Source organism: Sturnira hondurensis, unplaced genomic scaffold (assembly GCF_014824575.4).
Source record: "Sturnira hondurensis isolate 20B ecotype Veracruz unplaced genomic scaffold, ASM1482457v3 Scaffold0005252, whole genome shotgun sequence".
Lineage (NCBI taxonomy): Eukaryota > Metazoa > Chordata > Mammalia > Chiroptera > Phyllostomidae > Sturnira > Sturnira hondurensis.
The window spans coordinates 7,847,303-7,875,061 of NW_028077883.1; the positions used below are offsets into that span (position 1 = coordinate 7,847,303).

Here is a 27,759-nt window from a genome sequence, read left to right on the forward strand (position 1 = left end):
AATGACTTTCAAGTTGAAATGAATTTGCCTTCCAACTTCCCACTAAATATCTATAACAATAAAAACTATGCAATAACACTAAAAGCTAAGAATCATAGTAAGCTATATGCTAGAGACTGAAGAGATTTACAACACCAATGATGGGTGATGGGTTCCGACAGACAAGCCTGGCTTCTGTGTCAGCACAGGGGCCTGGGAGGGGAACTTACTCAACTTCCACATTTCCCTTTTCAGGGGTGCTGAGCTTTCACTCACCAGAGAGCGGGGAAGTTTTTGCTATTATATGGATATTATTTAATTTCATAGTCACATTTATGTCCCATTTTCTCTATTTTCTTATGGTTGCAAGCCTTATTAAACTCAGCTAAACCATAAACAGACAGGTAGGAGCCTCGTTTCCTAGGATGGCCTCTGGCAGACGGTGCTGTTTATGTGTTCATCTGGACGGACTAATAGGCGCTGCCTCGGGCCCTTTCTTCTGTGTCTAAAATACAGGACAGCAGCAAAAAGTTTCATCACTCTCTAACAGAGTTGGATTAGTTGGAAAGCATGTCACACTCCTAAGCCTGCTCTCTAGCTATGAGGAACCAGAAAGATATTCTACTGCAACAAAGTGGACATGGGAGCTGATTCGATGAGCGCGTCCACTGTGGTGCTAGAGAATTCTGACTAGAATATTCCACATTCAAGCTGGAGTAAACAAGGACAAAATGAAGCAAATGAAAACTATAAAAAAATGTACTTTGATATATTTCAAAGCAATCTGAGTATAGAATATTCCTACGTATTTATTTCTTCTCCCGCAATCATATATTTTAATAGCAACATTTCTATTTTTATTATTTTTAAAATTTATTTAATTATTGTTCAAGTACAGTTTTCTGTCTTATACTCCCATCCCAGCCCACCCCCCAGTGCTCCCCACCTCCCTCCCCTTCCCCCCGCACCTTAGTTTTGTCCATGTGTCCTTTATACTAGTTCCTGTGAATCCTTCTCCTTTTCCCCTGAAGTTCTCTCCCCTCTGGTGCCTGTCAGCCTGTTCTGTATTTCAGTGTCTTTGGTCATATTTTGCTTGCTTGTTTGTTTTGTTGTTTAGGTTCCTGCTAAAAGTGAGATCATCTGGTATTTGTCTTTCACCGCCTGGCTTATTTCACTCAGCCTAATGCTTTAAAATTTCTATTTTCTAAGCTATTTTAAAGCCCTTTTGAGACTTCTCAACGCTTTCATTTTGTTTTTACAGAAACAACAATTCTCATTCTTCTCACATTCAAACCTCATGGGTTTACATATTTAATTAAATGATAAGATTACTACAGTAAGAACGAACAAAGCAAAATTAGAGGCTTAAAACAACAATTTGACTTTTTTAGACCTGTGCAATCTGCATGGGGCTCAAGCGTGTGGTTCTCTGATCCTACCTGGTATCTCCTGGGACTGGCATGTCTGATGCCTCAGCTGTGGACGCCTATCTTCACGTGGCCTCTCCACACGGCTGTCTTGGGGCTCCTGACAGCATGTTGGCCTCAGAGTAGTCAGACTCCTCGTGTGTGGCTGGTTTTGGAGAGAGAGGAAGAAGATGCGACCACTTCCTTTATAGTCTGGAACCAGCAGAACCATGTGTCTGCCGATTTTACTGGTCAAAGCAAGTCACAGGGTCAGCCCAGAGTCATGTGGAGCTGACACAGGAAGTAAACCACAGAAGAACTGTTTCTATTTCTTGCCCCACATGCAGGGCCTTTGTCCCCCAAAGCTAAAAAGTATATGTGCCTTCATTGTTTGATCAGACCATATTATCTCATCTCATTTACTTAAAAAAAAAATGACCTTGCACAATAGCACATGATTGGTCCGAGGGCGCCTAGGGCAGAGTGTTTGAGAGCACACAGCAGCATTCCCAGGATCTCCCTCCAGAGCACTGCTAGGTTACCAGGGTCTTCATTTTTTCCTGGCTCTTCTTGTGATTGCCCCCACTTCTTTAACTACAGTTATATAGTGTTTCTGCACAACCATCTGAAAACTCAGTGGCTCAAAAGAACCACCATTTTATTTGCTCACAACACTGTGGGGCAGGATTTCGGGGAGAGAGTGACGGTGGGGATGACTCCACTCATCTCTGCACCACACTGGGGCAGCTGGTGCGGCTCAAGTGCCTAGGGGCTCTCTACACCAGTTCCACTGGGGTCCTCTCCCTGAGGCCTCTGTTCCTACTGTTGACTGGCCCCCCATTTCTCAAGCGTGTGGACTTCACATGGTCAGCTTGCCCACGTACATAGAGTTCTCTGGCAGTTGGACTTCTTACATGGCAGTTGGGGGCTTTCAAAATGCAAAAGGGTAAAATACAAAAGCAAACATTTCTGAGTTTTCCTAAGGTGTTCAGCCAAGAACTGGCCCAATGTCACTCCTGCTGCATTTTATTAATTAAAGCCTGGGACCAGCCCAGACTTAGAGGGGAGACTACACAAGGATGATTGGTACTGGGAGGCTGGTTAATTGGCTGATGACCAATGCAATAGACTACCCTACCCTCCAGAGCAATATCTATCTCCAAAGTCATTATCATCTCCACACAAAATGATCTGATACCTGGACAACTGGTTGTAGTCTGACCACAGTATTTGGAAGCAGCACAACTCCATAGTGGCAAGCACTATAAAGTATGTGAAAAAAAGGACTAAAAACTGTGGAGAACAGGAAAGTGGAGCTCAGATTGTCTTCTTCTTAATCAGAGAGTAAGATTAAACAGCAGTGAATACTTTCCCAAAGTCTAACTGGCTCAAGGACTCATTTCTATCTTATTATAATATTTCAAACTCACTACATTTTTAACAAAGTTTATTATGAGTAAAAAGGGCCATTATTGAACTTTATAGGGTTTTCTTTTTTATATTATTTTTTATTTATCTTTTAAAAGTATTTGAACAGTGCCTACTTAAAAAAGTATGTGGGGAGAGAGAGTAGGGAGAAAGAAAGAGAGTGCTAGGGAGCGAAAGGGGCACTTATATGTGCATAGATTATAAAGAGAGAGGAAGCAAAGGGACCAAATGAAAACGAAATGAATTGGCAAGTGTTCATTTAGACTATTCCATTTCATTACTGACATTTTCTTTCACAAGTCAGGTGGCCATGACCCCTCATTTTGTAGCATTTCATGATTTGAATTTTGCAACATGACATTTTACCAACCACATTTTACTAAACATATATTTTAACCCCTGATGCCTGGGCACTGATGATATATTCGAACCTGCAATGAGAAACTCTTTTCTAAGGCATAACCAGTGTTTTGGAGCTCATGACAGAGATTGGAGATGTCATCTCTATATTTTAATAAGACATTTACCACTTCTAGGATGTAAAATTTCCTAATAATATTCTTTAGCTGCAAGTGAAAATGTGATTTTTCTCTCTATTACAATTTACTTAGCACATGTTATAATCTTAGTAACTACTAGAAAGCTGTTTAGAAGAAATGCCTTTTCTTTTATGAACTATAAGTAGCTTGTAATTTTTAACTGTTATTTGCTCAGTGGAATCTACTTGTCAAGTGGACTTTGATCCCTAGCTTTGAGGTATAACTGATCATTAAAAATTGTATATATTTAAGATATAAACTTGATGATTTAATATGTGTTATGAAATGGTCAAAACTAAAGCATATTCACTCCCTTCATACGGTTGCCACTTTCTTGTTTTTTCTTTTTTTTTTGTTATGGTACAAATACTTAATATCTACCCTCTTAGTAAATTTCAAGTATACAATTCAGTATCATTAACTATGGTCACATTGTTGTATGTTAGCTCTCCAGAACTTACCAGACCCATAATCAAATTTTTTATTTATTAATTTTCTTTACATTTTACATTTTTTAAAAAGCTATATTATAATTTAACCTAGATTTTAACTTTTCTGTTGAATTTCTATATTGTACACTTTTTAGAAATTCAATTATCTTTCATGTCTTCCTCAAATAGCTGACAATATGCTAAGCAACTGTATCAGAGATCAGCAACTTACTGCTCATGGGCCAAATATGAGCCTTTGCATGTTTGTGTAAATAAAGTTTTATTGGAACATACCATGCAATTTACTTGCACATTATCAATGTCTACTTTTGTGCTACAATGGTAGATTGATTGAGTGGTTGCAAAAGATAGTGTATGGCCTGCAAAGCCCAGAACGTTTACTGTCTGGCCCTTTACAGAAAAAACATTGCTAACCATGAAAATATTTCACAATTTAATAAAACAGCATTTTGATATTCTGACTTACTTCTGAAAGACAAAATAGTAATATATCTCAAAATAAGGTCAAATGTACATAAACTTCTTAATGTGTACAGAAGTTTACCTGTTCTTCCCTGTTGCCCACATTGAATTTTATTTTATTTTTCTCTTCCTCTCTGCAGTTTCACTGATTCTTAGCATTAATTGCTCTTCCCTTTTAGGCTAAGGTTTCTCACAGTGTGCTTCCTGGACCATCTCAAAATCATCCAGTACTTGTAAAAAGGCACCTCATTGAGTCCAGCAGATAATCCTTCAGCTTTCAAAAGGTCTTTAAAGTAGTAGGCTTTCCCCACCCACTCAGCTTCTCACTGGTCAATGCAAAATGATAGCTTTTTAGTAACTTCCAGCTCCTCCCTATTTAGTGATGCACCATCAGAATCATTTAACAGGTATCACTAGAAAACTTGGGGGATCAGCTGTCTTCAAATGAGCAAATGGTCTTCTTACTCCTGAAATTTGGCTTTACCAGAAACAAAGTGGGTATCTTGGTCACTCTCTCACTTTTGTCCCTATGTTTCAGTTGAGTTGAGCTTTAAACAGGAAAAGGAACAAGTGATAATCACACTGAGCCAGACAGATGTCATCTCCAGGGAATTTGTATTGGGACAAAGAGACTCTAATTAGTCCATTTTTAACACCTGGATTTGAAATTTAAACCAACCCAGATGGGACAATCCCAATTGAAATGGATTAGCTTTTAAAAATATTAAAAACTTGGTAGAAATTTAAGAGTATATTAAAGACAGATAAAAAGACAATAAATTATAATATATGTGCAAAGAGAACATCATGTATAATTGAGTGTAACCTCCATTTTATTGACACTCCTTTAACTGCTTAAGCAATAGTCCAGCAATGGTCCCCACATTCAGTTGAACAGTGTTGTTCTCATTGTTACCATCAGCGCCTCAGTGACTTTGCACTGAAAATATTAGTTTTTAATATTTTTATATGTTTAACATTTTCAGTTTTAGAATTGCCATTTGGTTCTTTCTTGGAGTTTCAAAATTTATACATAAATTCCCAATTTTGTGTTTTATTTCCTTAAATGTATTGAGCACATGATAACTATTGTCTTGAGTGCTCCAGATTCTGTTTCTATTGTTTTTTACTCATCTTGCTTTTAAATTACATTCTTACTTGGTTAGTTAATTTTTATTGAATGCCAGACATAAATGAAAGAATAAAAACTAAAGATAGTTTGAACCCTGATGTGATGCTATATTCCTTCACAGAGTTATACATTCACTTTGGACAGATACTTATGAACACTAGCCAGCTGCCCTGGAATTCCTTAATTCAATTACAGACTAGATGATTTGTAGCTGGGTTTCAGACTTGAAGAGGAAGCTTTTGTTTTGCTTCTACTCTTATTTCTAGGCTTGAGGTTTCAATGTCCACAACCAAACCTAGAGATTTAATAGACACACACACCCATCAGTGATCCCGGAATGCCCACTGAGCTTTGCTTAGCTCAGTAGTTCCTACTGAAAGTCCTGTTCAGTTTCTCTGCCTCCTTGGCACTTCTATTGCAATTAATTGCTGCTCCTTGGGGGGAAATGTCCTCAAATGACAAGTTCACCTCTTTGGATTTCTGCTTTGTCCTTATGTTTGCTCCATAGTTTTTCCTTGCCTTAGTATTGATTTGATACCTTCAAATAAGATGCTTGGTAATAACTTGTCCAGCTTTCTAAATTCTCTCAGTGGAAGGATTGGTACAAATGACAAGATCTGCCATTACCAGAAGTGGAACCACATTTATCCGACCTTCTGGCACAAACTCATGACAATTATTGGGAGTAAAATCACAATTAGGTTGTTACTTAGAGAAGGCAACTTTAGTTATATAAACAAAGCAGAAGACATCTGCACACATGGAAGGATTTTTTCTTTTTTTAAATTTTAATTGTTGTTCGAGTACAGTTTTCTGTCTTTTAGTCCCATTCCAGCTGGAAGAATTTTTTCAAATCTTTCAAAATTGACTAAGTTATCTTCAGGTATCTAGAGTGGAGATTTAGTATCAAAAGAATAATTAAGAGTCTATAATAAAGATTTAAAAACAAAAAGAATATTATACAAAATAATATTTTAAAAATTAAAAAATTGTTTCTCAATGAAAAAAAGGAACAGTAACAGTCTGGTCTTGACCAAGTGTCTTCCACACATTCTTCCTCTTTTTCTCTAGGTTCTGATATTCCTTCCCATTTATTCCTTCCTATTCTTTGCTGCAGGTCAAACCTTTCTGCAGGTCAACATCACTGACCGTGGGGCTGCCATATTATTTCTTCAGACAGGCTCAGAAACGTGTGAGCCCCAAAGGCAGACATGCAAAATCCTAACTTCAAGATAAGATTGCTTCTCTACTAAAATAATCAAACTTTACATAGCATGAAGTTGTTAGTAGGAACAAGCTAAATAATTTAGGAAAGCATTGCCTCTAAGTTTATATACAGTTCTCCAAGGAATAGTTGCCCTAGGCAAGGTATGTATTTGTCGTATTGCGCCATAATCGTACAGGATTTATAAGAACAAAGTGCTTTGGGTTGCATTTTTTAAGTTTATATGCTAATGACAATTTGTGATATAACACACGTATGACATCAGAGACCATATCTGGGTGTTTTTGTTGTTGTTTGTTTGATTTTAACTTCTATCACCATAAGCCTGGCACACGGTAGGTTTTTGACAGATGGTGGTTGAAAAAATAAAATTAGAAAAAAGTTAACCTCTGATTTTGGATGAACTTTCCCACTACAGGCATATTTTCTGATGAGAATTTTAGAACTCTTAAATCAGGAAGCCTGAGAAATCTCTTTTTTGTTCAAGCCTGTCACTCATCAAGGATTTAGGATGTTCTATGGTATCTCTGGTTCAGTAATGAAAGCAATTTTTTCTTATATAAGGTTACATAATGACAATTATTTCTAGATGGGCCTTTTCAATTCAAAGTTCTGGAATAAGTACATTTAAATAACATACATTTATCTCTGAGTAAAACCCAACTTGTCCTTTAAAACTAACTTTAAAAATGTTCTTTTTAAGGGACAGTCTACTAAATATATAGCACTTTTGAAAAACTGTGATAGATTACTATCATCATAGCAAAATTTGCTTGAGAAAATAAAAGAAGCTAGCAATGTGTTATAACAACTGAATTTTTCTCAGCTTTATGTAGTATAATTGACAAATTAAAATTGTATATACGAGGTCTGTTCAGAAAAAGTCCAATGACTGTTACTATAACGAAAGTGGTTTGCACAACATCCATGTAACCTGGCAGCCAAGGACAGTGGACTGAAATGCACATGCAGGAACAATGACGACTTCACTGTGCTAGTCAGTGGAGGCCTGAGACACTGTCGAGTGAGCATGTGTACTGTGCGACCACTGCATTCAAAATGACTGAGTGAGTAGAGCAACGAATCTGCCTCAAATTGTGCGTTAAGCTTCAACATTCCTCCACAGAAACTCTTCAGATGATTCAGAAGGCCTCCGTGATGGGCAATTGGTGACTGGCAGCTTCATCAAAGCAATACACCTGTTCATGCATCATGTCTTGTGCAGTTTTTTTATGAAACATCAATCACCCAGGTGACTCAGCCATGCTACAGCCCAGATTTGACACCCTGTGACTTCTGGCTTTTCCCAAAACTGGAATCACCTTTGAAATGGGAGAGATTTCAGACTGTCAAAGAGATTCAGGAAAATATGACAGGCAGCTGATGGTGATTAGGAGAACTGTGTGAGGTCCCAACGTACCTACTTTGAAGGGACTGAGGTATTATTGTCCTGTGTACAATGTTTCTTGTATCTTGTATCTTCTTCAATAAATGTCTCTATTTTTCATGTCACATGGCTGGCTACCTTCTGGAAACATCTCATATTTATGGTATACAACATGATGTTTTCAGATATGTATACATTGTAAAAATATTACCACCATCAAGGTAATTAACATTCCCATTTTTTCTCATGATCCTTTTGTCTATGTGTGTGGTGAGGACACTGAAGATTTACTCTTAGCAAATTTCGAGTATACAATACGGTATTACTAACTGTAGTCACTATGCTGTGCCTTAGATCTCCAGTGCTAACTCCTCACAGACAAGTAAAACTTTACTCTTTGACCAATATTTTTTTCCTTTTCCCCCACCCGTCCTAACCCCTGGAAACCATTACTGTACTCTCTTTTTCTATGAGTTGTACTTTTTTAGATTCCACATATAAGTGACATCATGGAATATTTTTCTTTCTATGTCTGGCTTACTCCACTTAGCACAATGTACTTTCCTTTCATCCATGTTGTTACAAATGGCAGGATTTCCTTCTCCTTTTCAAGCTGAATACTATTATACACATACCACATTTTCTAGACAGAATTACTTTTATTAATACACACACAAGTTATTAAAAGAGTGACTTCATGCAGTCTTCTCCTTAAAGATGTCACTTGCAGATACAAAGGTGCAGAGAGGTCCACAGCCTTCAGATGAGTATTTAAAAACATTCTCCAACAGCAGTTTGATGTTGGTTTTCCTCATCTAGCTATAGATTCACAAATCCTCTACAAACACACAGATATCTTTGATTTAGATGACTAATGAAATTTCTAGTAATCTGGCTAGGATCTTCCCGAGGAAGAGACAGGCGGATAGAACACGTCGCAGAATCTATCTGAGATAGGTGATTACCCTTCCAGCGATCCAGGAAACACTTAAAGGTGGGATGCCCAGAAGAACTTGTGCTCCCTTGATAAGTTTCTTATGTTATCAGATGCAGATGTTTCACTCCAATTACAGTTTTATAATGAATCTTGAGGGATCTGAAAGTTTGGAATGATAGCAGAAACACCACATTCGTCTTGATATTTCTTCAAGATTTGCAATGACATCTCATGTGATAATATTTCATCTGTTTTGTACAGCATCTGCAGGTCCCAGGACACATGCTCATGATATTTGCAAGGTCTAGCACCTGATCAGACCATGCCTTTTCTCTTCTTGTCACATTTTCGTGACAAAGGTGGGAAGGCAATGTATTCTGCTTTCTCTTGCTGCAACGAGGAAACATTTTCTCCAGAAACAGTCTTAATGTGACTTCCTCTTCATATCCTTACTTGTGGGACTTTTGTTCAACTACACTTCAGGCAGTTCTGAATGATGGTTGTTCTGTGGTTTAGTTGTAATTTTGCTGTGGTTGTGGGAGGATTGGAGTCCCGCATTTACCTTCACCACCATCTTGACCGGAACTCTCATTTTCTTTATCCATTCATCATCTGATGTAGACTTAGGTTTATGCTGAGTGAATAGTGCATGCCCTTACCGCTACATGCATCAGTAAGTTGATGATAAGGTGGGAGAACTCAGAAATAAATGGGGACCTCCTGTATATTTAGATCAGTATCAGTCAGCTCCACTGATGGAATTGCTAAGCTTTTGATCTGGAAAATTTGCAAGATCATAATTAGGGCTTACTTCTTAATTTTTATTTCTTCTTTGCAGAAAATCAGAGCAGAATATCAGGAATTGGCATAAGCAATTCATTTGCCCTAAACATTGATGGTAGTTACCAAAGATACACCATAGCTCTTTGAATTAGATTACTAATCTTTCTCTTGAAAAAGACTAATTTAACATTAGTATTTGAGAGATACGTAGTCCCTGATGACTTACTTGCCAATTCAGTTAAAAAGATATTCATAATTTCTTAGTACTTTGATCTCCAAAATGATGTCAACTTACCTTCTGACTATATAGATAATGTTAGGCAGACATCTCTGTCTTTCTTTATTTGGGGAAATGTTATAATTTCCTATCAAAAGGATATAATTTGATTATATTTCTAAAACTCATATGTTGACATTTCTTTGATATAATAATATCTCCAAATATATATACCTGGGAAATCAAGAAATATGATTTTTTTCTGAAAACTGAGTATTAGTTCAAAGACATTGTTGTCCTACCCTTAAGGATATCACCATGAAGTTGGCTTTCTTCAGTTAACTGATATAGGTTACAAAAAACCTGACAATGCGATGATGTTTTGGATTACTTTCAAATAAAAAAAAATTGGCCAGACCTGGCTATCCTTAGGTTTGAAATGAGATGAGCACATGTTATTAGTCCTACTTGCCCCAAGTTCACTACAGGAAGTGCAGGCATCTGCGGACACCCAGCTGTGTAGAGAGGTGTGGCGGTCATCTGGGCCCACCCTGTGCCTCTGTTCCGTTTCTCCTTGTGAGCTGGAAGTTCTGCGGAGGGGCCAGGCATGAGTGGATCTTGTAAATCAGTGGTTGTCAATCTCTCGGTGGGTAGACCGAGTATTTGTAAGGTTTACAAAATTTCCTCTTGAAATTTACCAAATTGTTACTTTGCTAGCTTCTTTTGTTTCCACAGTAAACTGCAGTTTCTTTAATAAAGCATGCGGGTACTTTTACTGTTTTCCTTTTATTTTTTGAAAATATTTTTTATTTCCTTAGAACCTTTTTCTGCCACTTCCGTCTTTTCCTTTTACCGTCCAAGGGGTAGCCTTCTTCCTGAGGTGTCCCCTCTTCCCTAGAACAGTGCTTCTCAAAACTGCTGCTTCTAGGCTGCACACTTTCCAAGCTCTTAATGTCCACTGCCAAGCAGCCAAGAGTTCTGGTTAGATCTTGGACCTGACCTGGTTCTCAGCATTTCCTGAGTCAGGATGGAGACCGCTGCTTCTGGACTCGAACCTTAACGTATTGTGCATTTCCCATCACTCCCGTTGCACTCCCTTCCCTTCTGCTCCTTTGTGGCCCAACCATCCGCTTTTATGTGAGCCCCCGAGACACTTCTGCTCCTTTCACATGTTCGTTCATCTACCCAAATGTCAGCTTCAGAGGGCATCATCACCTGCCTCCCAGTTGTCCTGTAGGAATAAGCTCTGGGTAGCTTTCTTTGTTGCCTTTCTTTGGTAGCTTTCTTTGGTTTTATTTTAGAAAATGTGTGGAGATACGTGAAATTTAAGTAGCCCACCTTACTTACAGATGGAAAAAAAAGTATTTTATTGATTCCTTTTATATTATTTTTAACCCTTATAATAAGCTGATGAAATAGATATTTTTACTCCCATTTTGTAGGAAACGCTGTAAGTTTATTTTATCTGAAATACTTCCTTGGAAAATTAGATGGAGTCAGGGTTAAACTCGTATTTAACTCTACAGTTCTTAACTAGAGTACTCTACTACTGGGTAATAGTTTTATGCCTACGAGTGTAAGGGGCTGGAATCAGATTGCCCAAGGTAAAGTTGCCCAAGGTAAAGGTAAACCTTCAGCAAATCATAGAACCTGGAGCACTTAGAGTTCATCCCCATAAAATGAGGATGGTATAGTACTTATCCTTATAGAAATACCTTAATATTGGATAAAAAATAATCCATGTAAAGTTCATAGAACATACTAGGTACTTTATATGTATTACTTATATAAATTCTTAAGGAATATTATGTTAGTTGAGGCTTTTGGTATTTTCAAACATCTTCACACTGTGATGCTTTCTAAATTTCTTGGCACATAAAAACAACAATATTAAGTATTTGATTGTAGACTTTCTTATTGAGGACAAACTCAAAACGAATTTCATTTTGCTCAGTGTCTACTCTCCACATGAACCTGCCATAGCTAATCTCACTTTAGACTTTCTCTAGGAGATAACTCTTGCTAACAGCTTCAGTGCTGAAGGTTGAACTGCCTCTAAGCACAGTAGGGTACCACTGCTCTAGTCCTCTGTTCATGGAACAATTTCCCTAAAGCGTCCTCATGCAGTCAGGTTAGATCCCATTGTTATAATAGCATTGAAAGGTAGTTGAATTACAAATTTTGCCACTGAAAATGATCATGTAAAGAAAACAAATATATCTCATAATGGTCACACTAGAGGTATAGATTCAAAGCAAATATTCCTGAATGAAAGTAAAAAAAAAGCATTTTAATAAAGCTGACCAACTGGGATCTTCCATGATACTTCCATGATACAGCCGCTATTTGCTGCTGCTGAGAGAAAAGGACATGATTGCTTATTTCAATAGTTTATATCCTAATGGCTTCCAAAATAGAGAAACTAGAAAATTACATAATTTCCAAAAATATTTCAAAAGCAGAATTATTGCAGTCTTTCCTCCAGAACAGACCATTTGAGTCATCAGTTATTATGAAGAACCCTCCTTGAAATGATGTCTAATATCTTCTCATATAAAACATCACATTTCATCCCTGGCTGATGTGGCTCAGTGGATTGAGCACCAGCCCGCAAACCAAAACGTTGTGGGTTTGATTCAGGGTTGCGGGGCACAAGTCTGGGTTGAGGGTGAGGTCCCCAGTAGCGGGTGCACACGAGGCAACCACACAGTGATGTGTCTCTCCCTCTCTTTCTCCTTCCCTTCCCCTCTTTAAAAATAAATTTTTAAAAAATGACATTTCTACACATAGGCCAGCAAATGGTGCCATCAAGGTCACAAAAATTTAGAATTTATTTAAAAAATAATAAAATGGAACCTTGTGCTCATCACTCTCTCTAGGATTCTCTGCTGTAATATAACCTATCTCCCCTTTAGAACTGTTGAAAACTGGGCAGGGCAGAAACGATTCGATATTCCATTTTGCTGTAAATCTGTAGTATTTGTGAGGTTGCCTAGTGTAAAAACCATAGGTACTTGAAATATAAGAAATATTCAGAGTCCTAAGCAGGAATATGGTTTTCAGACTCATTTTTAGGCGAAATATGCCTCTTCAAGTAAAGTTGGAAGCTCCACAGTGAATCGGGAAAATGTTCTTACTTGCTCTTAAATGCTCTGTGTCCATGTAGAGAATTAAATTATATTCTTCATCTGCCCATCCCTAACATGCAGTGTAGGATTGTGGTTTACAGAATTGTTGAGATTTCTGAACTATTATTAATAATTAGTGATTAGTGTAATGCTATTTTTACTTAATTATTACCTGGCCTCCCCCCCCACTCTCCATATTTAGGACTACATATACATTAAAGTCATAACCACCTGCCAAGATATGTCCCTCTAAGTGAGGAGTGGAGTGGGGTGGAAGATGGTGGGGTCATTTTGGTTAGCCTTGCATTTTCTGCCAATGCTAAGAAATGGCCCAGAGATCAGGTAAAACAGGGTGTTGGGGAGTTGGTGTGAAGCAGCCAAACAGCCACGTCCCCTGCGCATGGAGTGACACAGCCTCTGTCCTCTCAGTGTAGCTCCTCTTCAGTCACATGCTCTCTAGCACCTTCAATCTGTAAGCGATTTTATTGACAGCAGTTCAGAAATAAGGCCTGAGGATCAACTGTATTCGAAAGCTACGCAGCTGGTTCTGTCATGTCACCACGACTGAGAGCCACTGAGGCAGAGCGAAGGACCTGATGAACGCATCGACCCCTTACAGCTCTAAGACGGGTGGATAGGCTGAGAATCGTGCTTGACAGAGCTGCAAGGGGCCACGTTTAATTTCTTGACAATATGTGAAATTGGTTTAAAGTGAAGGGCACTTCTGTACAGTAAATGTTGGAAGATGCGTGTCAGGCATATCAAATCACTGACAAGAGATGGACTCTAACCTTTTCTAAATTTTAGTTTAAATCTGAGCACTGTTAGCTTCAGTATGAAAGACATAACAAGATGGATTTGAAGTGCTTTGTATTTGTAGTAGAGTGTGATCTGTATGGATATTTCGATAGAATTTTAATAATATTAATTCAGCACTAAAGTATGTTTCTAAAAATAATGAAAAGGTGGTCAAATTTAAAATGTAGATATAATTTAGCATTAAATTTGTTTATATATATGTACATATATGTGATTACACACATGATTATATTTGTACAATGAGATGAAAGGTCTGTTTTTGAAGGTACCATTATCAGTTCAGCAACCAATCGTTAGTGGGGTAAATGACACTAGAGAAACAAAAATAAATGAGATGTGTTTCTGGTCCTCAAGCAGTATGTCATACTACTGGGAAGATTTTAAAAAGTAGTCTAAATGTCTCCAGCCTTGCAAAACTGTGCCTAAAAAGAGGTTAGTTCAAGTTTTTTATAGAGGTGATATTGACCTATTGTGTGAAAATAGCCCCCTCGATGTACCCCAGTTGGGAGAGTTTCCAAGCCACACATTGTGCTGGAGCGAACCTCTCAGTTTCTGTGTTCTCATCTCTGTTCTGCTGTGAGGACCGCTAACCTTCACGAGGCCGGCACTCTGAGAGTGGGCTTTGCTCAAAGCCAAGTGTTTGCCTGATCACCTTTTTCCTTCAAAAAACACCAATCTCACCCAACTTTAATTCAAGGATAATGATCAATTGGAATTGTTTATTATTGTGAAGAAGAAAAATGTTCCTTCTTTCTCTCTCACTCTCTATAAATATGTATATATACACATACATATATATGTGTGTATACATATGTACCCATGTATATATGGGTACACATCATATATATAGTCTATGTATAAATATATACAAAATATATGCATATGAATAAAGAAATACATATATAGTTGTATATCAAATTAAAATATACGTTATATATGTGGTTTCTACATGCATTTCTTTCTAGTGTACTGGGGATTAGGAGGGGTGGGGCATTGAGATACATGTTTATTGCTCTCAAGGAGACCATAGGTCATGAAAAGTTTGGAGATAAACACAAATGGCTGTGATGTCAATAGAAAGAGTTAGCTTTGTAAGACGTGCAAATAAAATTATGCAGAGGTCAGAATCAGGAGAAATTACTTATGTTTGAAAGACTCATAGATAAGATGACAATATAATTTATCATCTAAACTTGCTCATTTTCAAGAAAGACAGGGGGATCGTTGACAACTATGCCAGGAAAACAGTGTTAACCAGGATTGTTGCAGATAAACCAAGACATATGAGTCGTGTTGGAGGGAAAGTCTTACAGAAGAGACAGCATCTCATCTGAGAGTGAAAAATGGCCAGGAGCTGGACCAAGAGACATGGGGTGAGGATCACATAGAAGCAATGTCATAGACATGATTTTTAAAAAATGGATTACAAAAATAAAGATAACACATTCTATATGCTGAGGGAACTAGCAAATGAACGTGCTATTCCAGGATCCTGGAAGGAACAAACTGGCATGATCAAAGTGGGTAAATTAATAAAGTGATTATTTACAGAATTACATGGAGATTTAAAATCTATATTGGATCATTACATTTCCCTGGCCAGTACCAACTGTGAGCTGTTTCTACCCTCTAAACTTAATGTGTTGAAGGGAGTTGGGAGTTTCTGGAACCTGATGAGGGCTGCTTGTCAGGAGCTGGGACTTTTAATGAGGGTAGACCTTCAGTGACCTGGAATGAAGAGGATGCTGGCAGAATAAATACCCTGAATTACTTCCCTTCTACCCACTGATCTCTTGCTTTTACTTACCACTGCACAAATCTAAATACAAGTCAGCAGGTAAGAGGACTGTTAAAAACCCTGCTGGTCAGATTCCAGGAAGAGAAGGTTGGGGAGTGGATCTGGAGGTGCAAAGAGAAAATATCCAAACAAAGATCATAGCTGGGAGCCAGTTCAATAAGAGAAAGATACAAAATGAATTATGGACATTAATAGATCTGTGAGTGGACAAGAAAAATAGACTATAGGGTAAAATAAAAAACCCAGGAACAGAACTATATGTATGCACTATACACACTATGAATGTATGATCACTTGATTTATGATAAAGAAGCCATTAAAATTCAATGGGAAAATTCTGGTGTTTTCAATAAGTGGTGCTGGGTCAATCAGATATCCATAGGGAAAAAATAAACCGAATCCTGACCAATTACTTATCCAGAAGTGAATCCCAGATGATTAGTCTGTCCAAATAAGTAACATATAATCTTTATAACTTTGCAGTACTCAAAACCATCATTAAATAAGCCACAAAGATAAATAGTTTGAGGATAGATGTATCCTCAAGAGGGAAAGATAGAAAGGTGATAGGTTAATGGCAGTGAAGTGAATATGTAGAAATCTTAATATACAGATAGTTGATTAGGTAGGTGTATGCACACGTGTTTGTATTTTCTGGGAGCACTGACACAGAAGCTGGTAACAACAATGAACTTGGTGAAGGGCGTGCAGGTGAGCACAACTGGTAGGGCTCAGAGAGTCTTTAATGTGCATATCTGGAACTGTTTTCATTTTCTAAGGGTACATTTTAAAATACCAATAGAATATCATAACACTATGAGCAAGTTTAAATTTCCTGGTTTATATTTCATTGAATAAAAAACCCAGTATTATTTCAATATCAATTAATACAATGTTTAATAAAGGATATATGGCTATGTCTCTTTCCTATTAAAACCTTCAATGGCCCCCTCCTCTTCAGATAAAATGTCCTAAGGCCACACAAAGCACGAAATAGTCCCTGGAACGGAAGGTCCTCATTATCTGGACTTTGTCTAAACATCCAGCAATTTTCATATTTCTTCATCAACACCTTATGCTAGGTTATACGGAACTGTCTATGGCTTTTCAAAAGTGTCACGTTGTCTCACAGGCCTGTGACTTTCCAAATACACAGAGATGCCTCTACTGGGAATGCCTGTATCTCCTTTTCTGCCTGAAATTTTTTGCTGTTCTTTTATTTTTTTAATTTACTTCTTTATTTTTATTATCTTTTTTCATTACCATTTACCCTCCTCATACACCCCTCTCCCTCACCATCACCCCACTGCCGTCCGTGTCCATGAGTTCTGTTTCCTTTTTGCTTCATCTCTCCATGCCCTCCCTTCCCCTTCCCTAGCTATTTTTTCAAAACTCAGCTCAGACATGAAGTCCTTCAGAAAAGTTAATTACTCCTTCCTCAGTATTCTGATTATACTGTTTACATGGTTTTGTTTTTCCTCTTTTATCATCTTTGAAATGCTTTGTTTACTTTTTTATCTCCAACATTAGAATGTGAACTCCCCACGGGCCAGGTTTTCTCCATTTATCTCTGTATTCGCAGTACCTGACATTACATATAGCTAAGTAAGGGTTTGGATAATGGATTGAATTAATGAGTTAAAAGTCTCTGGTCCAATAAACAAAAAAAAAATTGTGCTGTGGTCACTTGGGCACATAGAGACTATGAAAAAAACCACCGATGTTTAATAATACCATAGCTGGACACCTATAGAAGTATTTGTCCTTGTCAGATGAGTTCTCTTTCAAAGAAATGGCATTTGATTGTTGAATTGATTGATACAGTTTGCTACAACCAGTGTTTGAGTGGAAGAAAGTTATTAGGTATACTGGATATTTCTGGGTTGCCTAGCAACAGAATTTAACCTTCGATGTTGGCTTTTTACTGGTTATGGAACAACATCTCATCAGTCCAGTCAAACTGACTCTGATCAGCATCTTCAGAGTCTAATTTTTATAAGTGCTTAGAGAAAGCTGAAAGTGGCTAGAGATAACTGAATGTACTATACCAGAGTAATTTCAGCCAAACGATTGGAAAAATCTACAGATGGGATGGTCTGAAGTCCTAAGATTTCTGTGAGAAGAAATATTCTCTACATAATTTTAATGCTGCCATATCCAAGGGAAAACAGGCCTTACTAACCAAGTAACATATCGTTAAAAAACAAACTAACTAAAAAGCCTTAATTTTAAAAACAACTGAACAAATTTGATGGGATTCTTATAGTAATACCTTTCTCTCAAAATAAAATCAAATTGATCTTTGAGTTTTATTAAATTGTGATTTAAAATAAAACAATGCCAAAAAGTTACTTGACATTTTTATAAACATTAAGAAAAGTTATGGACACTTATTTTCTTTTTTCCCCATAATATCTAACTTGGGAGATTGTGTAGCTCTGCTAAAGTTAAATCGGCCCTGGCTGGTATAGCTCAGTGGATTGAACACGGGCCTGCAAAGCAGAGGGTCACCGGTTCGATTCTCAGTCAGGGCACATGCCTGGGTTGCAGGCCAGGTCCCCAGTAGGGGACACGTGAGAGGCAACCACACACTGATGTTTCTCTCCCACTCTTTCTCCTTCCCTTCCCCTCTCTCTGAAAATAAATAAATAAAGTATTTTACAAAATAAAGTTAAATCAATATAGGAATGTTTGGATAGATAACACCTTCAGAGAAAGGAATAATGACCGATAATATATGGCATCATATTTGTCTTACCAGTACATAAACCTTAATAGTTCATTGTTTCAGTTTTCACTCATTCGTTTAACAAATATTTAGTAAGCACTTACTTTATTCCAAGTATACCACCTGATGCCAGGGACACAATGAGGATAAAACAGGCAAGTCTAGTCCCTTCACAGTTGCTAGACACCCAGTGAATCTGCTTAATTGTTTTATCTCTGCAGAACAGATTATCCGCTTCTTCATCCACAACTCTGAAGTTACACCTTCTCTGCTCAAAGGCCAATCTGTACTGTCCCGTTTTGAACTCCCATTCCAAGACCCAGAAGAGCTCACCTGATGAGTCTAGCTCAGTCCACTGCACACTTGGAACCAGCCACCTGTGGCGGAAGCTGGGGTTATGGTGGTAAAAGCACAGCAGCTGAGCGTATGTCCCACGTGTGGACAGTCCCATTGAAGTGCCTGATTTTGAAGGACACCTTTAGGATACCTCTACAAACATATAGATCTCGAGGATATTTCTTTTATGGGTTGACACATCTCAAAGAATGTTTTTGGAAGAATAACTTATGAAATGTCAGAAGACCCATATTCTTTTCCTTCCACCAGTCACTTGCGGCTCCAAGAGTCTGGGCAGATGATATGAAGAATACAAATAATTTAGTCTATGGATGGGCCTTAGTCTCTCATGCCTTTGCCATTCCCCCTGTTTTTATCATTGTTACATAAATATTTTAAAGTGCTGAGGTATTCTGCATGTGACTAAAATACTCCTTTGACCCCACATTCGCCAGTTCCAAACTCTTTCCTCTATTTCACAACTGATCTTAGTACTTAGTTTCTCGCCTCCTGCTCACCTCTCAACCCACTCCCATCTGTCCTCTTCCCAAAAAATTCCCTGAAACTGCTCTTCCCAAAGACTTGACTACACAGGGTGTGATAAACATTAAGAAAAAATTTTCCCTTTTCTTACCTGACCTGTCAGAAAGATTTGGCTTCTTCACTATTTCCTCCGCGAAACAATTATTTCCACAACTTCGATGACATCACATTCTCCTAGGTAGCAAGATTAAGAGTTGGATTTTGAAGAAGTACATTGGAGAGAAGGGAAGGGTCCCCTAACTCTTAATGTGGGGTGGGGGGAGGAGAAGGAAGAGAAATGTGAGAAGTGTAAAATGATGGAAAGACTCATCAGCATCACCATATGCAATGGATGAATATCTCTTCCCCAAGGACCCAGGATCTCAGAGCAATCCTGTGTTGTTCAAGCCATTTTGATCCAGACAGCTAGCCTCTTCTGCTGAAGGCAGGAGGTAAGAATGCTGAAGCCGTGATGGAGGAACACCCTAGCCTTCAATATGGCATGTGGTAATTAGGAGGTGCCAGTGCCCTGGCTGAGATTTCTGTCTCCAGCATAGATATTCAAAGACATACGGGATACCTAGTAACGATGGCCCTGATACAACATACTTAGCTTACTATGAGCCAGATAGCGGCATGAGTTCTTAGAATATCTAAGACAAAAAATACCCCATAAAAGTGAGTTGCTTTGATCTTTTCTATGGATATCAATCAAGAAGAAAACTAATATTCACAAAACACATGCCGGAGTCTGTGAGGTCCATTTTTAGTAAATAAGCCAAGGTATTTGTGATTGGGACTACCACCTGGTCACTGCTGTCTGCTGTCATGTATCATGATCCATATTTCCAGTGAATTAAAAAGCAATCGAGAGAGAACACGGCCTTGCATCCTTCCATTCTTTATGGTGCCTTTAACATCAGTGCTGCTTCTGATTTGCTATCTTGATTGGCAGGTAGACAATTTCTACTTGGTCCTTCCTCCCACAGTTGCCCTTACACCACGTTTCAGAAAAATAATGTGCGGTTTGGACAGTGGCTAAGGATATCTATCCCTAGTATGCATTTGATGGAAAGGGAAATTTACCTGTGGGCATGTACAACAATGTCTTATCTTATTCCGATACCACATGCCTCTTGCTTCCCATTGGGCCTTTCCTGTTTACGCTTATATGTGAGATATCACAGGACCCAGTTAGGACCCAGTTGGTGCCCAGCTAGGAGTTTGGGGGAGTTAACACTCCATGGGTATAAATTTTGACCGATGGGAAATTGTATCAGGTTGGTACTTTCTTCTCAAATTCTTCTCCTTGGAACGTTTTGGAGACAGGAGCTTCACAGCTTCGCTGACAATACTTTACAGGACATTCTGTTATAAAACTGTTAGTAGCTCATTAACATACTCCCTTACGCTTATTCTCTCTCTTTTCCTCCCTTATTCTTTTCATTAGCTTTTCTTTTCTTGCTTAAATTCCCTGATGAAGTGTTAGTACATCAGTATTTATTTCTATTTTGTTTTCTAAGTAACCAGGTTAAGACATTTATAAAAGAAGATAACAACAATCCTTGACTTATAAGATTGTTACTGGTATTAAATGAGAATATTCAGGAAAAATGCTTAGCCTAGCATTGGGTTGGCCAAAAAGTTTGTTTACTTTTTTCTATACGAGGGCTCTAACAATGCTTAGTTGTCTTTAACTTCACTTAAAACAATTTTGTTAGATTGTGTTTTGACAGCTGCCAGGTCAGCATGCATTTTTTAAAAACTTGTTGAAATTGGTGAATTTTTGTGCAGCCACTTTAATATTGAAGTTGAGAGAAAATATACAACATTTCTGGCATTTTTGTGCCAAAATGCAACTGAAACACACAAAAAAAGATTTGTGCAGTGTAGGATAAAGGTGCGGTGACTGATCAAATGTGTCAAAAGTGTTTTGCGAAGTTTCTTGGTACTATTGACATTTGGCCAAATAATTCTCTGCTGCGGGGCCGTCTTATGCATTAGAAGACATTTAGCAGCACCCCCCAGCCTCTAATAATCAGCAGTGGGAGATAGACAACTTAAAGTATCCAAATCAATAAAGTTATTGGTGAAAATGAAAAATGTGCCCTGACTGGTGTAGCTCAGTGGATTGAGTGCGGGCCTGAGAACCAGACGATCGTGGTTCGATTCCCAGTCAGGGCACATGCCTGGGTTGCAGGCCAGTTCCCGGCAGGGGACTCAAGAGAGGCAACCATACATTGATATTTCTCTCCCTCTCTCCTTTCCTCTAAAGATAAATAAATAAAAATATTAAAAAAGAAACTGAAAAATGTGTCTTATATTTTACGGAAAAAAACAAAGCAGACTTTTTGGCAATGCAATACTTATCACACAGTGCATGCTGGACAAATGTGAAGTACTGTTGCCACTGTGTTTATTGTTGTTACCATTTGTTAGTGGCAGTAATAGTAGTGTGATGCACCCCTTCAAGGGAACAACTTCAAAATCATTATGGGTGCTAGAAAGCATCTAGGCACAGAAGCAGCCTTGGTGACTTGATGTCTTTGGTCATCTAAAGTCATCTCATAAAATAATATGGCTCCCTGATGTTTCCTGTAATTGCTATATTTTAAAATTCACGTTTTCAATAGAATGTGAAAAATAAAATTGCACTGTGTCCTGGGGCATTCATAACAGGCAGTATTTTGTAGCAGTTTGCAAAGTATTCTTTTCAGAAATATATTTAATATATATATATAATATGAAAATCAGAATTCCTTAAAAGTTCTTGGTAATAAGAAAACCAGAGTGAATGGCTGCAGCATTTCCAAGAGATATTATATACATATGACAAATTTCTTGGAACATAACTTTAAAAGAATCCGGTCTTCACTAATGCATTCTAAAAAACCTTTTTTATTTAGAACACAGCTGACATATGCAAAACATAAGACACTATATTCCCTTCCTAACCTGTTGATTAGTTTCTATAATGAAAATAGTAAAGGCTGAACAGGATTTTTTTTCACCTAAAATATTAGTACTCAGTGTATTCAGCATTAGTAATAAATAACTTATGTATAAGCATTATTTTTAAATGTAACCAAAATATTTTAGGTCATACTAGCTTGTGCCTACTAAAGAAAGTCCTTAAGTGCATTACTATAGCATGAGACCATATCAAATAAATAAAATAAAATAAATGATAATAAATGATATCTGATGACTCCCAAAGGTATGTGTTTCACAAGCCAGTCTGTCAGCACCCACCCTATCTCGACTGCTTCAGGTCCTGGTTGCTCCAGGTGTCGACAGCATGTGGAGCCACTTGGGAAGGGCAGCCACAACATAGCTTCTTGCCGTTACAGCAGTGTTCATGCCCAAAGCTGCTGGTTCTCAGAATGCCAGGGTAGGATTGGCTTCTGGGCAGAAGAAGGGAAATGGGACCCTTCCCAGATTTACTTTGAATCAAGACAGAAGGCCTATCATTCCAAAAAGTCTCTCTCAGATTAATTCAGCAGTTTTTGTACATACATCTTGGCTCAGAATCTCATTACATCTCTAAAACTTTGCTCCTTTTTCTCAAATCTTTGATTTGTTTCTGCTCCTCAGAATGGATAATCTCAATTAATCTATCTTCAAATTCAACTATTCTTCCTTCTGCCTCCTCAAATCTGATGCTGAACCCTCTAGAGAATTTTTCATTTCAGTTATCATACTTTTAAACTGCATTGCTCTTTGTGGTTCATTTCACATAGTTTTTTTCTCTTTATTGATATATCTATTTGGCAAGGTAATATATGTTCATTACACCACAATAAGTAAGTATAAGTATACCACTACAAGTAAAGGAAACTTATACTTCCCTCTAGTCTTTTTACATGCGTTTCTTTTCTTTTCTTTTTTTGTTCTCCAACTATATTTTATGTAGCTGATTTAAAATCTTTAGTAAGAAAAATACCCAAGCTTCCTCAGACACAGTTTTCATTATTGTCTTTTTTCTTGTTTTATTATTTTTTTGTTAAACCTGGACACTTAAAAGAATTCATATGATGACTCTGGAACTTAGACCTTCCCCATCTTAGGGTTTGTTGATGTTAGTTGTTATTGTTGTTGTTTATGCAGTGACACTTCTGAAATACTTCTACAAAGTCTGTATTTTTTGCCATGCATGTCCACTAAAACCTACACTCGGTTAGCTTAGTGCTCACCTAATGATTGGACAGAAATTTACTTAAATGCCCATGAAAAGTAAATCTCCCCGAGTTTGCAAAGGGACACTGTGGGTGCATTTGGGCACACATTTAACACCCCACCCAGCAATTGGAAACTCTGCTTTAGTCTCCATTTCCTGTATGTGCAAAACCTGAGCATAAAACCTGAGACACGTGTTTGAGGTGAGCATTTAGGGCCTTCTTAGTACTTCCCTAAGCAGGCACACAGCCCTGGGCATCGGCATAGCCTTATGCATATGCATGGCCTTCTAGAGCCCAGAAATAGGTATTGGGTTGGCCAAAAAGTTCGTTTTGTCTTTTTCCTGTAAGATGTCTCTAGCAGTGCTTAGTTGTCTTTAACTTCATTCAAAGCAATTTGTTAGATTATGACAGCTGTCATATCAGGGTTCATTTAAAATAAAACTTACTAAATTTGGTGAATTTTTGTGTAACCATTTTGATATGATGATGGAAGAAAATACACAACACTTTTGGTATATTATGCTTTATTATTTCAAGGAAGATAAAAATGCAACTGAAATGCAAAAAAAAAAAGCCAAAAGATTTGTGCATTGTATGGTGAAGGTGCTGTGACTGGTCAAACATGTCAAAAGTGGTTTGCGAAGTTTCATGCTGGAGATTTATTGCTGGACAATGCTGCAGGGTTGGTAAGGCCAGTTGAAGCTGATAGTGATCAAATTGAGACATTAACTGAGACCAATCAATGTTATACCACATGGGAGATAGCTGACATACTCAAAACATCCAAATCAATAGTTATTGGTGAAAATGAAGAATGTCTTTAATTTTACAATAAATGAAAATAAATGGACTTTTAAAATAAAAGTCTTAAAAAATAAATGGGCATTTTGGTCAACCCACTATGATCTTTTTTTAAGCCTTCTGCAGACATCATGCGATCCAGATTTTCCTCTGAAATTTCTTCATTAGCTGGTTGTTTTCTCCAATTATTTTTCACTGCTTCAGGCATTCATGATGTTAATTAATTGCCTCTAATCTTTTGTATTGAATAGCCCCAGGTGAAGATAGAGCTTGCTGTTAGCACTAAGCAAGCTCTGATTTAGCTCAAATAAACACAGCCTTGAAAATGGGATCGTCCATGGAACCATCAGACATACCAAATAATGATAATTCATTGGGATGGAAGTTTGGAAGGACCTTCAATTCCCTTCAGCCCCTCCAGTGGCTCCGGGTGAGTGCTTTTCACTGTGATTGGGTGCTGCTGGTTTCCAAAGCTACCGTGGAGTCAGGAAAATGGAAGACGGAAGGGCAGACAACAGACAATACCACATAGCCCAGTGTTCTGACAGAGACTTGGCGATTTTTTCTTGAATAAACATGCCTTGGAATGGTACAAGCCTTTGTTTAGTTGTCAGAATTCTTATAAAATTCATTCTAACAAGTTTTGCCGGTGTTCTTGTTGCTTTTATAGATGAGAGAATTTTTGAAGGTCCTTATTCCATTATTATTACTGACGTTTCACTTGTGTCTGGTTTAGGCTTTCATTTGATTTTGCTTTATATTTCGTCAACTTCAGTATCAAAACCTTGTCCAAGTTTGATGTTAGAATTTTTCCTGAGAAAGCACAAGTAAATAAACACCTGTACACAACTGCACTGTCTACTTCTCAACTGAGCTCTTTGAAGTATATTAGCCTTCTCGGTGTGATCTGTCAGCCCACTGTGCTAGAAACTTCATTGAACACATGTTATTCTCAGATTGTGGAAGCTTAACTAAATTATTCATAATACATGAAACCATCTTTCAATTAAAGATTTAATTAAGCTATTGATGCAGCTCTAGGGCATATTTTAGTTCAGTAGAATAAAATTTGGCTTCTGATGATAACAATGTATCCATTCCCATGAGAAAGTTAATCAACACAGTTTCCTAAAGCCATTCACTATGGTGATGGTTGTTGTCGTCATTGTTGTTTGCTTGAATTAACAATCTTACTCAGGTTCCAAGAGGAAATTCAGCTAAGCTTTGACTTTGAAATCTAATTGGTAACACCGGATCCCTTATAATGGAGTATACTATGTGCAAGACAGAGTAGCAGTGAAGAGTCCCTAACTCTGAAGCCAGAATGCTTGGATTGACTTGTGTCTTGGGTTGAATCCACCACTTCCTTGTGGGATGTCTTTGGGCAAGTTTCTAAAAGTTGGTCATCTTTGTCTTCTCATATCAGCATGTCTTCCATGCCTTTTGGGGGTTCCTTCTCATTCTATCATGCCTCTAGCAGAAAGTTGAAAACAGTGGTAGGGATCACTTCTTTTGTTGCCTTATCTTGGGGTAACAGTGCTATGCTGTCTACATGCCTAGTCAGTTCATATATTCTGCCCCATTTTTTAATTGCTTACATCAGGGCACGTCCAGAACCAGTCACTGTGTCAGGGTGGGAAGTGAAAGTCCCTCATTATTATTTTTTAAATTATCTTTGCCAATGAATATCTCATCAGACTATTACCTTTTCCCTTTGAAGTTGCACTCATTATCATTTTTGGAAGTTTTTTTAATACTTTTTATTTATTTTTACAGAGAGGGGAAGGGAAGGAGAACGAGTGGGAGAGAAACATCAATGTGTGGTTGCCTCTCATTGTGTCCCCTTCTGGGGACCTGGCCTGCAGCCCAGGCATGTGCCCTGACTGGGAATTGAACCAGCAATCCTTTGCTTCACAGGCCCTTGCTCAATCCACTGAGCTACACTAGCCAGGGCCATTTTTTGAAGTTTTTAAACAACATTTTTGAACCAAAACAAACTCAGTACATTGCATAAGTATGAGTATATGGCTAGATTATTTTTGGTTTTGTCAATAATTATTGAATGTATTAAAATATTCTCAGAGCATATGTTATTTCTGATTTTAATATTTTGTATCTCTCTAGGTCCATATAGTAGATGACTTTGTAAATGTTCAGTGTGCACTTGAAAAGCAATATCATTCCCTATTTTGGAAAAACAAAGTTTGAGACCTATCCATAAGATAAACATTATTAAAATCATCTAGTTCTTCTAGAGCCTAACTTATTTTATATCTACTTTATTTCTCTTTAGATTGAAAAGTGCCTGTTAATATCTTCCATGACCAGTGTATTAGTGACCATTGAGCCATGCTCATTCAGTAGTTTCTGCTTTATTAAGATCAGGCTGTGATATTTGGAATGCAGGGATGCATAACTGATAGAGTAATACTTACGAACAGTAAACTTTAGCATTACAAAGTGTCCTGTTGTTGATCATTCAATACTTTTAACTTGGTCAAATTTATTCTAAATTCTCTTTGGTCAGTCATCAAGGTAACAATCCATCCATCACTTTTGTTTTTGCTTTGTATAACTTTGCACCAACTACTATTAATACAGCGAGATAAGTGTCCTAAATAAACATCACTTTTCCTGTCATATATATATATATATATATCTTGCATTAGTATGGCCCATTCTTATCTGCATGCATCTTCTCATCATCATTCAGCTGCCAAGGTGCCTCCCTTTCTAAGGTGCCCCCTCTTCTCAGTAGGTGATAACTTCCCAAGACTGTTGCCTTTGGTCCCATTGATTTCCAAGCCTCGTCTTTCTGACTCCCAGGAGCCATGCGCTACTCTGCCAGGTTGAATGTCCATGCTAGAGTTTCCCAGTCAGAGTGACAGTTGCTATAATCTGCTATCCACCAACGCAGGCCCTGGGCATGGGTTCTAGAGAGATCCCTCGATTTGGGTTATTATTGCCCATTTCCATGCATATTGGAATTTTTAGATTATCTATGTCCCCTAGTTATGTGCTAGTATGGTATGTGGGTGACAATTATTTTATTTTATTCCTTCTGTGTGCTGTGCAAGAGGATGTGTGAAAACATTGAAATTTAGGAAGATTCCATCATCCTGTGGACAATCAGAAGATACCAGCTATTTTTTTCAGCTCTCTTTTCTGGTTTACCTTGCTTGTCTTTTTTATTTCAACATTTCTGAGTTATTTAAGATATGTCTCTTTTAGGTGAAGGGATTAAGAAGTACAAATTGGTAGTTGAAAAATAGTCACAGAGATGTAGAGTACAGCATAGGGAATACAGTCAGTAACACTGGGGCCAGGTGGGTACTGGAAATATCAGGGGCACACTGTAAGGTATGTGATCGTGGAACCACGGTGCTGTACACCTGAAACCAATACAAAATAACATTGGAAGTAAACTTTAATTGAAAAATAATAATAAAAAAGAAAAATTATGTCTCTTTTACATAATGTAGAGTTGGATTTTGCTTTAAAA

General features: G+C 37.7%; 1 pseudogene; it reads right to left on the reverse strand.

The window, feature by feature from the left end:
- Nucleotides 1-8,781: 8,781 nt before the first annotated feature.
- LOC118987365 (E3 ubiquitin-protein ligase RNF138-like) lies at nucleotides 8,782-18,871 on the reverse strand (annotated as a pseudogene).
- Nucleotides 18,872-27,759: the final 8,888 nt, after the last annotated feature.